This window comes from Pan paniscus, chromosome 5 (genome assembly GCF_029289425.2).
Source record: "Pan paniscus chromosome 5, NHGRI_mPanPan1-v2.0_pri, whole genome shotgun sequence".
Lineage (NCBI taxonomy): Eukaryota > Metazoa > Chordata > Mammalia > Primates > Hominidae > Pan > Pan paniscus.
This window is the reverse complement of record NC_073254.2, coordinates 41,009,621-41,026,040: the sequence shown is the minus strand read 5'-3', so window position 1 is coordinate 41,026,040 and position 16,420 is coordinate 41,009,621. Positions and strand designations below refer to the sequence as shown.

General features: G+C 44.2%; 1 pseudogene; it reads right to left on the bottom strand.

Moving 5' to 3' along the window:
• Nucleotides 1-2,933: 2,933 nt before the first annotated feature.
• Nucleotides 2,934-15,999, bottom strand: LOC100984125 (uncharacterized; annotated as a pseudogene).
• Nucleotides 16,000-16,420: the final 421 nt, after the last annotated feature.

The window sequence follows — 16,420 nt, the reverse complement described above, 5'->3', positions numbered from 1 at the left end:
CTGTTGTTCAATGCATGAGTGACATGCTCAGGGTAAGGTCATTCCCACCACAGCATGGCCCAGTTCCTGGAATCATTCGGCACCAGAGTTCGAGAGAGAGGTGGCAGCAGGATTACGCCACTCTAGGTCAGAAGATCAAGGACCAGGAAGGATGAACCAGTAGGTCCCTTCTGCAGAGAAAGCTCTTTGATGAGAATAAGATAAGGAAAGGCCTAAGAACTGTTTTTACTATTGAATTGACACTTGAACTCTCCCATTCTAGTACAGCAGCCTCACTCATCACCTGATGTTTCTGGATTATAATTAAAATTGGATTCTGGGTTAAGTGGCTAATGAGGGTAAATACGTCAGTATTAGAATATTCCAACCAGGACTGGGCAGCTGTTGGGAAAGGACAGAAGAGAAGGATGCAAGGGTCTAAGAGCATGGCCACCCAGGATGAGACCCGGCTTCATATTTTTATTTGAAGAAATAAGGCCCAGGGCTTTGAAGCAACTTGTGCAAGAAGCATCCAGCTAAGCCAGGCCTCAACCTCTGCCAAAGTTGATCTGAGCAGGAGGAAAACATGTGTGTTCTGAGAAGGAAGAGGATCAGTTGGCCATGGGGTAGCTTAGCAAGAAACCAGGTTCTACTGGGGTGTGCCAGGTTAGATAGTAATGACCTAACCCAATCATACTGTGTCCTGGGATGGAAAAAGAGACAGGAAGGGTCACTTCAGAAAGATTCTTTATGGACATGGTGTACCTGCCAATCCTGGAAGAACCAGGACCCAGAGTGAGCAATGATTCACTGTTGCTGTGCAATAAACTCCAATCTTTGAAAGTAATATGGGTGTGTCATCTCCAGCTATGGAGTACTCCGAGGGGATCCGCAGGCATCTTGGCACACAGAAAATCCATTTCTACTTTGTCGTGTTCAAATTCTAGTTTCCTGACTCACAGAATCAATGAGCATATTATAATGCTTATGTAAGCTTCCAAATTTTATGACTGTTGCAATATTAACTAGTACATTTACCTTGTCTCAACACAACAAATTTTTTCAAAGAGAAGAAGTGATATTGGGCTTCTAAAAGAAACAAACATGATAAAATTGCCTAAGCTCTCCATTTGGAGCCTTCTCTCTGCTCGTCTGCTTTGGTCTTCTCTGCAGCCCACCATCCTTTAGTCCACACCATGAATGGAGCATTACTTCCCACAGCTCCCATGCACATCTGCTACAGGAGTAACTGGCCACATGTCACTTGGTCCTCTGGCCCAGCCTGGGTCAGTGTCCATCCCAGACCCAGTCCATGTGGTGAGGCTGCAGGGCCATGTGATATGGGCATGTATTGGAAGACAAGAGGTCACTAATGCTAAATAAATGTGGTGCAGGGAGGGCAGAGAGACCTTGAAAGGCATTCACTATATTCTCAGAGGTGAGCCCTTATAACAGACGCTGTTGATGCCCCATCCCATATTCTCTTGGCCTATCACAGTTTGCCAATAGCTGAGGCACAGTTTTCTGCAAAGATGACAACCTTCCCACCTCCAGTGAGTATCTCCCTTCTCCTTTGCCTGTGAGCTTTATCACACCCGTGATAGTTGCTTTTCTGCAGTTATATAGCCCAATCTTAAAGTGCATTAGAATTAACACTCCCAGGCCAACCTTCAACCAATTCAAGCAAAGGAGGATGGGAAGTGGAGATAAAGTCCCAGGCCCTGTAGTCCTTAGGAAGATTCTGAGCTATATCACACATTTCATATGGTTTCTTAGAGAGTCCTAAAAGGGATTGAGCCAAGTTTTCCACATGGTAACTGACTCATGAATGAACTCTTTATCTCATTTCTCATGTAATTGGCTTTCTTTCATTTCTCAATTTATTTCTGCACTTGTGTTTCCTGGGATCACTTCCCAAATCAGTGTGGTGAGCTGAGTAGTGTCCCCGCCACCCACCCTTTGAGTTATATCCACTAAGAAACTTATGAATAGAATGTATAACATGGCAAAATGGATGTTACACAAAATTAAAATTATGGACCTTAAAATAGAGAGATTATTCTAAACTGTCTGGGTGGACTCAGTCAAATCACAGGAGTCTTTAAAAGTAAAAGGCAGACTGAGTGCCGGGGCTCATGCCTATAGTCCCAGCACTTTGGGAGACCAAGATGGACAGATTGCTTGAGCTCAGGAGTTTGAGACCAGCCTGTGCAACATGGCAAGACCCTGTCTCTACAAAAAATACCGGGGCATGGTGATGTGGGCCTGTGGTCTCAGCTACTTGGGAAGCGGAAGTGGGTGGATTGCTTGAGCCCAGGGGACAGTTTGCAGTGAGCCGAGATCACGCCACTGCACTTCATCCTGGGTGACAGAGCGAATCCCTGTCAACAATAAATAAATAAATAAATAAATAAATAAAAGGAAGGAAAAAAAGGAGAAGGTAAAAGAATCAGAATGATACAATGGAGAAAAAGAACTAGGAGAGGAGACTCAATGTACTGTTGCTGCTTTGAAGATGGAAGAAGGGAGCTAAGAGTCAGAGTGTGGCAGCCTCTAGAAGTGGGTACAGTCCCTGGCTATAAACCAGGAAACAACTGGGACCTCATTCCTGTAAATGAAGGGAACTGATTCTGCCAACGATCTGAATAAGCAAGGAAATAGATTCTTCCTTAGAGACTCCAGAAAGGAATCCAGCCTGCAGACACCTTGATTATAGCCTGGTGAGATCCCTGTGGGACTTCTCACCTGCAGAACAGTGAGATAATAGATTTGTGTTGCTTTAAATCTATGAATTTCTGGTAATTCAGATGGCAGCAATAGAAGAGGCATCCAATAAGCGTTTTGTGAAAATGCTGCAGTGAGGTAAACTGAAACTGTGGGGAGTACAGTGGGTGTGTAGACTACTCTACTGTGCTGAGTAGACACCACAGTCTAGAAAAAACCAAGTTGAAGAGTAAGCATTATTAACAGATTTATTGAACAACTAGAACTTGACAAGCACTTGCCCAGTAGAGGGGATACAGTGGTGAGCAATAATAGTGATGATAATGAGGAGCAGTTTTCCCTAGCAGGCAGCAGTTGAAAGGAATATGGGTTTAACATCCACCAATGACCAGGAGTGGACAGATCCTTTTCCAGGAGACTGAGTCCATAGTGGGATTAAAAACATCCCTGTAATTCTTCTAGCTTCCTTCATCCAAATTACCTATATTACAGAGAATCTCTAGGGTATTTGCTCTGCCTGGAAACCTTGATTGAAGGAAGGCTGGCTCTGGCTGCACGATCACTTATCACATTTGTTGGGTGGGAACACATCTGTGCCCCATTATTAACTGAGTGTGGCCTCTAGTCTCTTTCAAAGTCACATGCCCTGTGGGAACTGCAACGTTATTCTCTCAACCAAGACACTCTGCAGAGCCAATCCAAGGAGTGCTGGGTCTAAGGCTCTGATAATCAGCTGGGAAGGAGTCCATAGGGGTCTTAACTCCACAACCACTCACAATGATCTTGATCCTGGAGCTGTCCTGGGAAGGGAACCTCAGGGCTACATGTGGGTTCTTCCCATGCGGGAAAAATCAGGCTGGAAAAGAACGAGCAATTGGCCAGGGACTGAAGCTGAACATCTCCCAACTGCACAAATTACTGTATGAGTTATGTAAGCTACTTAATGTTGCCCTGCCTCTGCTTCCATACTTGCCAAATGAGACTACCTGACAGGGTGTTGTGAGGATTAAAGGAGTGACACCCACCAAAGCTCATAACACAGCACTCAGAACGTTTTAAATTCTCCATTAATGTTAGTCATTGTTGTTCAGATCCCAGCTCTGTTGTTCACTATTCCTGTCTGCTTTGTAAAGTCAATACACTTTTCTACACCACAGTTTCCTTATCTGTATAAAGGGCACAATAAGATGGCACCAAACTCAAACAACTGTCCTATGGAATAATCGAATGAATATCAGTAAAGTGCTTCAGTGCGTGCCTGTAGCTTTATGGTTCTGACTGGCTGTTGTGGAGGGTGAGACCCTTAGCTCCAGGCTGGGCAGGGAGAAGCAGAGATGTTACTTCAGCCTGAGGCTCCCCACTTTCATTAGCTAAGCCCGGGGTCACTGGTATCTCCAGGGAATGATCAGGCACTAGGTCGGGATCGGGGGAACTCTCTACTTTTGGTATTGGGCAAACGGTCAGGGCAGTGGGCTCCAAGGTCAAAATTCTGAATACAGGATACAGAGGCTCAGAGGAAGAGGCGTGCAGAAATGTGTAGATATGAGATCCATCCGTGGCATTGTAGAACGAGATATCTCCAGTCTCATAGTCCAGGAAGACCCCCACTTTCCTAGGGGGCTCAGGAAGTTTCAGGTTGGTTCTGGGCTCAGTGAGAGCCCGACACTTATTCCCATCAGTCAGGCCCATAGTCCAGTATCCGTTCTCCGGTGTCATTTTGACCCAAACTTTTTTCCTCTCCACGTTCTTACTACACACCCCAATATGCCACTCTTTTCTGTCCCCCATTTCCACCTCCCAGTAGTGTCTCCCTGACATGAAGCTTTCACAGCCAAGCACACAGTAACGCCATTCAAATCTCTCAGGGTTGTCTGGTAGGTCATGGGGCTCCTCAGCACGCTGCACACTCCTCTGGTCCTCAGAAACAAGGAGGATGGCGTTTGCCATGTCTGGATCCAGAATTACATCCGCTGCAGAGAGTTTGAGGAGGTGTCCATGGGGTCAGCCATTTTTCCTGGATTTAAGAGCCACAGCATGCAAGGCTTGGGCCATGCTGAGGAGGTCCTTCCAGAACCCCATGTCCCTAGCCTGCCCTGAATGTGATTCTCTCATCAATGTCATTGGTGAAAGCCCCAGGGGTCTGGTGACCAGAGGGGAAATGAAAGTAAGGTCAGTATCTGCCTAACCCAATACCCTGATGCGGCCCCAAGAAGCAACAAGGATCCTCTTTCTACATTTTTGTTGTTTCCCTCCCCACATTGATTCTGCCCACTGATGCTTTATACTCAGAGGTTAATTTTCTTTTCTTTTCTTTTCTTTTCTTTTTTTTTCTTGAGACAGAGTCTCGCTCTGTCTCCCAGGCTGGAGTGCAGTGGTGTGATCTCGGCTCACTGCAAGCTCTGCCTCCCGGGTTCATGCCATTCTCCTGCCTCAGCCTCCCGAGTAGCTGGGACTACAGGCGCCCGCCACCATGCCCGGCTAATTTTTTATTTTTTATTTTTATTTTTGTATTTTTAGTAGAGACGGGGTTTCACCGTGTTAGCCAGGATGGTCTTGATCTCCTGACCTTGTGATCCGCCCTCCTCGGCCTCCCAAAGTGCTAGGATTACAGGCATGAGCTGCTGCGCCGGCCCTCAGAGGTTAATTTTCAATCTTCACTCGACCACTCGTGAGCTAAATGAGTTCCCCTTTTCTGCAGTCTATTTTTCCATACATCCAATTTATTTAACAAGGTGGAGCCTCATCTGAAGCATTTCCTCACCTGAAAAACGGGGATAAACACATGAATCTCTAGTGCTGTAGAAGGCAATCATGTTATTTACTCAGCCCACAGCAGGCCATGAAGGAAGCTCCTCATCTTCCTGATAGCTGCAAGGCCGTCTCTGTGCTGGGCTCTGTGTGGCACCTTATATGCCCTAGGTTCACTCTCCAGCCTTCAGCTTTCTCCACCCTCTTCTGGACCCCAGGAATCTGTCCTCTATGGACAGTGCCACTGGGCTCCCTTGTCCTCTGGTTTGCTGTTGTGTTTGGCCAATGGGAGGCCCTGATAGAAGATTAGAAGGAGAAAGAAAGGAGAGACACACCGTTTAATTTCCTGCTTCCTCCCTGCCAGCAGCAGCTGGTGGTGCTCTAACAAGGCCTGACGACTCTTCTCAGGAAGCTCCCTCTTTAAGCTACCTCTTTCTCTGGGTTCCAGTAATTGCCTCCCCTTTCTAGCCCTCCCAGGCTAGGGGTGGAGACAGCTCCCTACTGTTGGGAACCATGGGGGCACTGCACTTTTCCTTGTTGCTTTCCCTTAACCCTTCTTTCTGGAAACCTTGTTCAACTACCCCGTTTGAGCTCACCATCTATTTCTTGCTAGGTTTCTGCCAAGCATGTTCATTATTCCTTCAGTCTTCACCTCAACCCCCATGAAAAACAGATTGCAATCATCATCTAAAAATGTGGAGGCCAAAGCTTGGAAGCATTAAATCCTTTGAGGAGATACAGGCAGTAGGTGGCATGAGAAGCCTGGGAAGGACAAAGTTCTTTGGGCACACATCACCTCCTCTCCTTGGCATTTCCATCCTCACTCTCCCTGCAGTATTACTCAGTGTGTGTCTCCTTCCCCTCACCTCCACCCTTTATGCGTCTTCCTACCCAGGAAGGAAGTCAAGGGAACTTTTCTGCTCCAAATCACAAGAGTTGGAGAAGAAAAAAGGAAAAAGGAATGTAGTCCCTCAGGTTGTTGGTCCAGGGAACATGCAGTGATTTACTCACCAGGCTTGAAGAGGGCCATTTTTCCATTCTGAAAGGAAGGAGACACAGATAAGAAAAAGGTCAGTATTTTTGTACTTTTCCCACTCCATTCTCCTCTCACTACATGTTTTCTCTCCTTTTCTTCAGAGTCTCTTCCAGGGTCCAGCTTCCCTCCTCTACAGCTCTGATGGATCAGAGGTGGCACCTTCTCAAAAATGTCAGGCTTGGCTCCCTGTGTCATGGGGGGTGCAGGATGCATGGCCAGGCTTTACAAGGGGGTGTGCAGGATCAGGAGTTTCTCAGAGGCTCCAGAAAAGCGGAGGTGAACCCCCACCACACAGAAATTGAGTCTTTAGATTAGATCTAATTAATCCAGCTGAGAGCATCCATGGGTCACAGTGGAGAAAAAGTTGAAATATTCAGGGCATGTGACCCAGCAAACTTACAGAGCATCAGGCTGACTTATTGGTATCGGACGAAGACTCCTCTCCACCTACAATGAAAGAAAGGTAGAGGTGTCACCAGAACTCTGCCTTTTCTGTGTTGGCCCCTTCCCCTTCTTTTTGCATCCATCTAGTCTTTTTTTTTTTTTTTTTTTTTTTGCCATCCCACCCTTCCCCACGGTCTCCATCTGCAGGTACAATTCTTTCTTCACCTCTTCTTAATATCAAGTGTGGGAACATTGGTTGAACGCTAGTGGCAGGGCAGGCACTATGAGAGTTCCTTCCCAATGGGGTCCAGCTCATCTGTTTTGAATCTGTACCTGGGCATAGGTGTCACCATGTCTATATGTGTATGCCTAGGAGTACAAGATTCATCCTTCTCAATCTGTATCATTTCCTACCTTGCTCTAAAAAGAATTTGGGAAATTTAATGAGCAATTTCAGGGACTAGTTTTTGAAAGCAGTTATGATCTATCTGTACCAACTGAGCCACTGTAGCTACTCCTCTTTATTAGACACACTTTTCTCCCTCCCTCTCTCTTTTCTGATTTTCTTATTTCTTACATCTTCCATTCTTGTTTTCCTTTCAACAGCCTCTAGATTATGGGAAACAACAAGTTTCCTGCCATAGAAAATGCACCTCATCCTTCTCTTCCCTCTTCCTTTTGAAGTGTACCCCTGGATATTCCTCAGTGCTTTTTAGAGCTTAAGGGTCTGTAGCCCCTAGTACAAAGAGATTGAAGACCTCTTTTTTTTTTTTTTTCTAGAGAGAAAAAGCACTGGGTGGTTTCTCCAAAGAGCCACACTTGTTTTCTTTTTCTGGGTAAAGGGATCCAAGACCACTTTTCAACCCTGGGCTATGACTTATGGGCTGGAAAACAATGAAGCAGAGAGAGAGTAATAGATTTGAATTCAGAGAAAATGTCAAAGCCACTCATGAGTCAAGTACTGGATTTTTTTCCTCTCTGCAATGGAATGAACAGGGAAGAGTCATCAAGGTGCTCAAAGCGAGGATAGGAAGACATGTCTGGATCTCTGGGGGAATGGTAACTTACTGAGTTCCTCCTGGAGGCTCTCTGGAAAATAACCAAAAAAAAAAAAAAAAAAAAGATGAACTGTTATGGGAGAGGTTGGTGTTTTGGGAAATAAACCTTAAACATGATGCAGTGCCAGGGTGGGGGAGAGAGGTGAGGTTTTCAGGCTGGGGCATGCAAGCCAAGAGCTTAGATTCTCTGCTTGCGTTGGATACCTCTTAGGCTTATTTCCTGCTCTGTTGCAGCATATCCCATTTCTTTCATCTCTTGCTCACTTTCTATCTCACTGGACAGAGCAGTTATTTCCTTCTGTTGTCTCCACAAGAAGTAACTGGCTCCGGCGAGAAGCAGCAGCAAGATAGGCAGGGTCCCTGCCAGGGCTGCGATCCAGGGCTGGGCGCTCCTGAAGAAGGGGTCTGCGAAGGGGAGAGTTGTAGGTCATGGGCGCTGGTGCACTCAGCCTCCCCAGCCTGCAGCGCCCCAAGCTTTAGCTGCTCAGCTCAGGTTGGGGGTGGGGAATCTATCTCATGAGGTTAAATAAGGATTCTCTCCCTAAAGTCTCAGAGGACTATAGATAAGACTTTGGTAAACCCTCACTACAAGCTACTACTATTACTTATCTTGAGATGTCTGCCTCTCACATGGAAAGTAACTTGAGCAAAGTCATACACATTTTTTCTAAATATTTTTTCAGTAGGTAACACATTTACATCGTTCAAAACTACATACACATAAAGGCACGCAACTCTCTCATCCACCCTGTCCTCCCTCCCTCCATGTATTAACTTCTTAATCCACTTAATATGATGCTTAGGAACATAACCTGTGGAGTCAGAGGGTATGGGTTTCAATGCTGGCTCCCCCATGTGACTAGCAGTGTGATGTTGGACTACTTACATAACCTCTCTGTTTGTAGTGGCCCGATCTACTAATGTAAAATGAGGGTAATGATAATACCTATTTCCTGAGGTTAGAAGAATTGAATTAATGCTTATAAAGTGCCTGATGTACAGTGAGTGTTACAAAATTGCTTGTTGAAGTTTAAAAATGTAAACTAACCCAATTGAGAACTAAAAAAAGTAAATTAAAATATATTCTTATTTTTCCTCTTGTTTAAACTAAAAATAGCATTCTATACACGTCCCTCTGCATCTTGCTTTTTCTGTGTAAAGTGTATCTTGGAGATCTTTCCATATTAGTATAGAGAGAATTGCTTCTTTTTCCTTTTACAAACTGTGCAGTATTCCCTTGTATGGAAGTTCCCTGGCAGTGAACATCTGCACAGTTTCTAACCTTGTGCAATAGTAATCAGTGCTATAAGAAACCTTTTACAGGCCGGTTGCAGTGGCTCACGCCTGTAATCCCAGCACTTTAGGAAGCTGAGGCGGGTGGATCACTTGAGGTCAGGAGTTTGAGACCAGCCTGGCCAACATGGTAAAATCTTGTCTCTACTAAAAATACAAAAATTAGCTGGGTGTGGTGGCACATGCTTGTAATCTCAGCTACTTGGGAGGTTGAGGCAGGAGGATCACTTGAACCTGGGAGGCAGAGGCTGCAGTGAGCTGAGATTGCACCACTGCACTCAAGCCTGGGCAATAGAGTGAGACTTTGTCTAAAAAAAAAAAAAAAAAAGACACACACACAACGAAAAACAGAAACCTTTTACATGGATCATCTCATACAAATGCAAGCTTATCTATCAGATAAATTCCTAGAAGTGGAAGTTTGGATCGATAAGTGTGTAGTTTGGATAGATATTGCTATAGAGCCCCCAACAGAGGTTGACCTAATGCACATCAAAAATACAGGAAGTTACATGAGCAAATGACTGAGAGTCACTGCCTTCCTACATTCCTATGAGAATCATGTATTATAAGCCAAAGCAGTTTTGATTTTTGCAAATATCATAAGTGAAAAATTATTTCATATGTTTACCCAGTGAGTGAGAATGAGCACCCTTTTGTGAGTTATTTCCTTTTCTGTGAATTGATAATTCATGGGCTTTGTTAACATTTTTTTTACTTGGTTTTTATTTTATTTTATTTATTTTTTGAGACAGAGTCTCGCTCTGTAATCCAGGCTGGAGTGCAGTGGTGTGCTCTCACTCACTGCAACGTCTGCCTCCTGGGTCCAAGTGATTCTCGTGCCTCAGCCTCCTGAGTAGCTGGGATTAGAGGTGCACTCCACCACACCTGGCTAATTTTTTGAATTTTTAGAAGAGATGGAGTTTCACCATGGCCAGGCAGGTCTCAAACTCCTGGCCTCAATGATCTGCCTGCCTCGGCCTCCCAAAGTGCTGGGATTACAGGCGTGAGCCACCATGCCTGGCCAAAACTTTTTACTAGGTTTTTAGAATCTCCTTCTGATTCAAGGAGATCAGCTCTTTCTCTATGATATGAGTTTGTAAATATATATATATAACCATTTTGTCATTTCACATTATATAAGGAGCTTATCTTAATGTTTTTCCTCCAATTCCCATTGCCTGTCATACTTTCTGGCAGATAGGAAATGTTCAGAAAATGTTTGTGTTACTAACACCTTTATGGAGGAAAGAAGCTACCCTGGCACAAAGAGGAGCCTCCAGGTCTGTGCTTTGGGCCTTATATTCAGTGCAGAGACCCAGGTCGACCACAGATATTAACACATCCCCCTTCATTCAACTGCCACAGCTCAGCTCAGAAAACCTGAGGCCAAGCAGGTACTGACCTGCGATGGAAATGCTGGCTGTCTTTTCCAGGCCGAGGAGGGAATTTCTGATGATGCAGGATACACCCTCCCCGGAGCCGCCTCTCATGATCACAGATGCTGCTACTTCATATAGGCCCACTCTGTCTGCAACCACAGGTGCTTCCACAGCTGGGATGTTCTCTCCCTTGGCGTCGCTCCACTGTATTTGGGGTTGGGGGTACCGGCCGGTGTACCTGCACTCCAGATGGATCCCTCCATCCTCATAACCCTTCACTTCGATGTGAAGATTAGAACCCAGTGCTGTGGAAGGATAATTTGGCCTAAATTCTGGATAGCTCCTGTATTAGGGAGGGTCTCAATGGGAATCAATGTCAGACTCAGATTTGATAATTCAAGAGATATTTCATTCAGGAGCTGTTTACAAAAGTGTGGTCATGATGAGGGGAAAACTAAATTTGCTAGTGCAGTATCCCAGGGTCAGAAACAGTGGGGCTATTCCCACCCACCCCAATTACCAGAGGGAGGAGGAGAGGAAGCTGTTTTGAACACAAAAAAGAAGAGATTCATGCATTGAGGACTTCCTTTAGAGGAGCTGTTACCTTCAGCAAGGCAATGCAGCCAGCCTGAGGGTAACTTGCAGTAAGGAAGCCAGTGAATAAGAACCCAGACTTCTTCCTCTTCTCTTCCTCCTATGATTGTCTGCTAGAGATCCCCTTAAACCAAACCTAACCAGAAGCCACAGGGCAAGGGATTGCACTGAGAAAGAGAAAAGCTGTCCCAACATATGGAAACTGACACCGGGTCTCTGTGTCATCCTGTTGAACATAAGCAATTTCACAGAACACAGACAATGGCACTTTGTGACTATGATGGATCATGGGAAAAACAATACCACCCCACATCATATGTGAGCATAGAGAAAAACATGAACATTGTCCAAACCACAGCAGTGACCAAACATCCCCCCTCAGCAATGAGGGATTGCTGCCCCTTCATCAATTACAGCTTTTGTCTCACCCTGGTCTCCTTCTTCCTACATAAGATTGATGAAGGCTCTCACTCAGAATTAACCTGCCCACACCTTCCTGATGGAATCTCATCCAGAGCAGAGGGCTAAGTCTATAAACTCCCCCGGCCCCAATCCCCTAACACAAGCCCAAATTGTATACCAAGTCTGCTCTAACACCTTCTTACTGAGACCCCGCCACAGCTCCCCATGATGTGTGTTCTTCCTCACTGCAACACGTAAGAAATACAGCTAGTTCTACTACAGGAGTATTCCTGGGGATGGCTAGTTGGAAAACACTGGCAGCAGATACAGTCACTATTCCACCTCCCAGGACCCATAGTAGTGTGCACTTGGAGACATAACAGAAGCCATCTGTTACACAACTAAACCAAAATGACTGTGTACCAGTCACTGAAGAGATGGTTTCTTATGCTTCCTATCCCTCGTCCTTCACTTCGCTTATATCTCTGGTGGCCAGAGGAAAGGAGTTCTTTACTTGAGCATGTAGTGTACAGCAGGAATTCTTCCTAAAGGAAAACCTGTGTCTTACTCAAGGGCCTCAGAGAAGCTAAGTTGGGAGGCAGTGCAGGCAATTGCTAGTGAGCAGCCAGGAGTGTCTGCAGTGCTTTTGCAAGAGGGACTCTGCATCTGCTCTAGATCCTACAGAGAAATGTTCTCAGAACAAAACCTGGAGGCTCACCTGCAACCTTCAGCTCCACCAGGGCTTTTTCATAGAAGTCACCATCTTGGAAATAACACAAGTACTTTCCACTGTCAGAGGCTGTGACGTTGTGTATTCGGAGAGCAGCCTTCCCTTCAGTGATGCCATCCCGCAGAATTGAAGTTCTCCCTTGATACGGTGCACTCTGCCTGTCTTCCACTTCCTTTCCATCTGCATACACGTTCACCACCTGCCTTAGGTTGGAACTTACCCACTTCAGCTCCATGGTCTCTGCACTCATGGTCGGGAACAGGTGACAGGGCAGATCAGCGTCTTCACCCACCATGGCCAGGATGGGCCCAGAGGGTCCAAGCACAGAAAACTGAGCTGTCAGCACAAGGGGGAAGCTCCATCAGAGGGTTTTGGAGTTGGGGTCATGAGAGGAAGGGTCCTTCTCAGACAGGGAAGGCGAGATACAGAGAACCTAGAGGGGAACACAATCCTAACAGAAGGGCCATTTGTCTCTTTGTGACAGGTGATCCTTCAGGTTGGGATGGACTTCCAGGTATGGGAATGAGTTAAAGGTTCTAAGAGGGCATTTAGGTAATTGTCTGCTTAATTAGGTAATTGAGATAATTGTCTGCTTCAGAAACATAAATGTGGAATCGTGGAATCATTCCCTACCTGAGCAAGGAGTGAGCAGCTGGACCAAGAGGAGGGAGACATGAAAGTTGAGCAGAAGGAAAGCCAGGGAACTTGCCATTTTCATCTATGCTGCATATCAAGAGATACCAGAAGGTGTGGGACAGACACTATGGCCTGGAAGAAGCTTTAGGATTCTGCATGGAAATGTCCACTTTCCCAGGGCTAACTCAAGTATGGTGACCGAAGAAGATCTTACCTCTGCCAAAAATGTCTGTCCTTGAGTGTCTTTACCTTTGGGTTCCAGTATGGAAAACCATCTGTAAAAATAATATCTGTTATCTGATCAGGACATCTCTGACTCTACTGCATTCAAATATTAAAATATTCAGAATCCTATCACTTCCCCACACTTCCCTTGCCAGGTCCAAGCTTCCATCATCCCCCTCTGATTCATGAAGGACCCTCTTCACTGGATTCCCTGGTCCCACCCTTGTTCAGCTCTATGGGTGTCCAACACTATGGACTCCTCAAGCGTCAAACTCTTGGCCATTACTACAGTCAACTTATGGCCTGGTTGCTCCTGGTGGGATCCAGGCAGACTGCCTGGCAGAGGCCCTGAAGTCAGTCAGGGGCTGAACCCACCATGTTTAATCACAAAGATATTGATTAGGAGAGCTTTGAATAAGACCAGGCTTTACTCATCTTTTCTTTCTTCCCTTCATAAAGTTATTCAACAAATATTTACTGAGCACCCACAATGGGCTGGACCCACTATGGTAGAGTTAGGGACACAAAGAGGGTAGACAATAGGTAAAGGCTCTACAAGTCACAAGCTTGATGATCTCGGTCATGGGACAAAACCATTTCAACTTTAGTTACTCAAAAATATCGAGTATGAGACTTAGAATGTTCACAATTGGCCCAGCAATTCCACTTCCTGATGCTTACTTCAGCTAAGTACTCGCATGGGTGCAGAGAGAAGCCTCTGTGGGAATGACACTGCAGCACTATTTTTAAAGTATAAAAGTGGTTACCAACGAACCAGCCACTCACAAGAGACTGGTTAGAGGAATGATGGCTCATCCCTATGAGGAAATTCAATGCAGCGGTTAAAAAGAGTGATTTAATGTCACTAGCCTGGATAATGGAGATATACTAAGTGATTAAAAAGCACCTTGCAGAACTATACTAATGATTCAATTGAAAAACAAAAGCAAAGCTATACATTTCTGCATAACTATATATGTAAATGCCTGAAAAAGTCTAAAATGATGGATGCTAAACTGAAAATTGGAGGTTAAGCGAGTGAAAGGACACTTTGGCCTTTTGCTTCCTTTACTTTTAAAATTATTGGAATGCTTTAAGTTTAAAATTTTCATGTATTAGTTAATAACTAATTATTATGAGGAATAATAGTGACTGGAACATATTAGCTGCTCAGTAAATACTAACTCCTCAACAGTTTCTCCCAAAACAAAGGAGCATGAGGCCTGCAGCCATCATACCAGCTGCTGTGGGTCTGGGAATGGCCTCTGAGAACAAGGTCTGCAGATGGAGGTGGGGAGAGATGTAGAGGAAGCAAGGGAACAAAGGTCTGTGCAGCTGGTCATGCTCCACCCCTGCCTGGATCTTGCATCCACCATCAGACTAAACATTATATTTCACCACATCTTCTGCTCCTCGAAACTGCTCTTTATGCTCCTAAGGAGAAGGAGGTATTATTAAGCTAAGCTAAAAATTTCTCTGCTGTCCTCAGAGGGAGAACTTTTATTTTTTAGGTTATTTATTATTCATTCTTTCTACTATAGACAATTTTGCCAAAGAAAAAAATATAAAGGAATAAAACCTTAAATACTCTGTAGTTATATACTTTGCTAATGGAAGTGGAAATGTTTCTGGAAGCATTTGGCCATGTATACATGGCAAGTGCCTTTAAAATGTTGTATTATTTGCCCCCAAAATTCCAACTATAAAAGTTAGTGTTGAAGAAAAAAATTTAGAGATTGATGCAAATATTTATGGTTAAGGCTGTTCAATCTAGTAAAATCTATAGTAACAAAATGTAGAAACTGAAAAATCCAAAATAAAGAAAGAGTTTTAAAAATAATTCGGGTTTTTTATTTGTTTGTTTGTTCTTTTTTCTTCTTTAGGAGCGGCTTTCTGAGTCAGAGTAGGCTCACAGAGACTCCCAATAATTATATATTCATACAATGTAGTAGCTTGTAACCATGGGAAATCATGCTTTAGGTTTTGGGGAAATGATGAATGGAAAGAAAACCAAGTACTATCCCTAAAAGATACCAAAAATGGTTTAATATAAGGATCCAGTGTTATTAAAATTATAAAGAATTTCACTTAATTAAAGTTATGATTCCTAATGGTTACATGGAACATGTTTTATGACTCAACCATGCATTGTTTGTCTATTCCCCACCTGTTGAATACGTATGTTGGTTCAGATTTTACTATATTATAAATACTTCTGTAATAAACACATTTACATATAAATCTATGAGGCACATCTCTTTTTTCTTCTTCTTCTTCAGAATTTCTCAGAATAGATGCCTTGAGTTGGCCAGAACAGATTTTAAGGGTTTTTTGTTTGTTTGTTTGTTTGCCCTTTTCTGACCACAACACGTTAAGAACATGCAGTTGGAATATTTCTTCATTCATGTTGTCTCCCTTTCCTTCCACTAAATCCCAACCTCTGCAGTTCCTTATACTTTGCAGTACTTCTCCCGTCTTCCCACGTGCCCATATGTGCATGTGCGGGTGTGCGCATGTACACATGTACACACACACACACACACACACAGGCACTGCACCCCTTTCTCTGGGCGAGTACTCTCCCTGCATGCCCACTCACCACTCTCAACGATTCAGCCCCGCTCCTCCCATGCGTTGTAGCCCAGGCTCTAATCAATTTCCTGCACTTACCCCTTGGTATTCCCATTGGAGAATCAGAGCCCACAGAATAAAGATGGTCAATCAATAATTATCCATTCTTTCTATTATGGCTTAGCCTCTCATCCGGAAGAAAGGAAAAAGAGAAAGCAAATATTGTCTTCTCACCATGAGAAACAGTAAGAGTCGCTCTTTGGAAGAATTAGTTTTTTGATTGGCTCAGAGGTGATGTTTCTCATCAGTTGCTGGGCAGAAACCACTGAGGAAGGTTGAAATGAAAACTGAAAGTACATTGAATTGTACACGTTGAGGAAAAACTCCAGCCCTACCTCCCTTAGTGTTTGTGTTTCTGTGTTTATCTATTTGAATCATTCTTGTGCGTGGATGTATATAAGTATTTCTTTATATTCACCTGTCTCGTGTCTTTTATATGGTAATAGAAATATTAGCAGAATGGAGTAGGAAAATAAAAAAATTTAATGTGCAAAGAGAGGAAGATGTGCACTAATTAAGATGCTTCTGTGGCAGTTTGCTTGCATGTAGATAGGTACGTAGAAGAGGAGGATCTTTTTTACAGAGCCTAATAAAGGTA